This window comes from Eimeria mitis, genomic scaffold, assembly GCF_000499745.2.
Source record: "Eimeria mitis Houghton genomic scaffold, Emh_scaff2928, whole genome shotgun sequence".
In the NCBI taxonomy this organism is placed as follows: Eukaryota; Apicomplexa; class Conoidasida; order Eucoccidiorida; family Eimeriidae; genus Eimeria; species Eimeria mitis.
This window is the reverse complement of record NW_013571269.1, coordinates 5,494-5,811: the sequence shown is the minus strand read 5'-3', so window position 1 is coordinate 5,811 and position 318 is coordinate 5,494. Positions and strand designations below refer to the sequence as shown.

Sequence of the window (318 nt, the reverse complement as noted above, 5' to 3'; positions counted from 1 at the left end):
TGCTGCTGCTGCTGCTGCTGCTGCTGCTGCTGCTGCTGCTGCTGGTGTTGGTGGTGGTGGTGTTGTCGCTGCTGCTGCAGCAGAAGAGAGAGTAGTGCTGCAGCAAGCTTGTCTGCTGCTGCAGCTGCTGCTGCAGCGTTGCAGCAGCATAAGCAGAGCCACACAGCAACAGCACTTTTGCTGCTGCTCTGCTGCTGAGGAGCCGCAGCAGCAGCTGCTGCTGCTGCTGCGCATCAGCAGCAAGAAGATAGACAGAGTTTAGATTGATACAAGGTGTTTCTTCTGGTTCTGCTCTTATTGCTGCTGATCCTGCTCTTG

The 318-nt window shown here is 56.0% G+C and overlaps 1 protein-coding gene across 1 annotated transcript in view; it reads right to left on the bottom strand.

The window, feature by feature from the left end:
* Window positions 1-318, bottom strand: part of EMH_0060380 (zinc finger (CCCH type) protein, putative) — a gene marked incomplete at both ends in the record, with an annotated part of 3,983 nt that overhangs the window by 748 nt on the left and 2,917 nt on the right. The gene's annotated exons all lie outside the window — the stretch shown is intronic.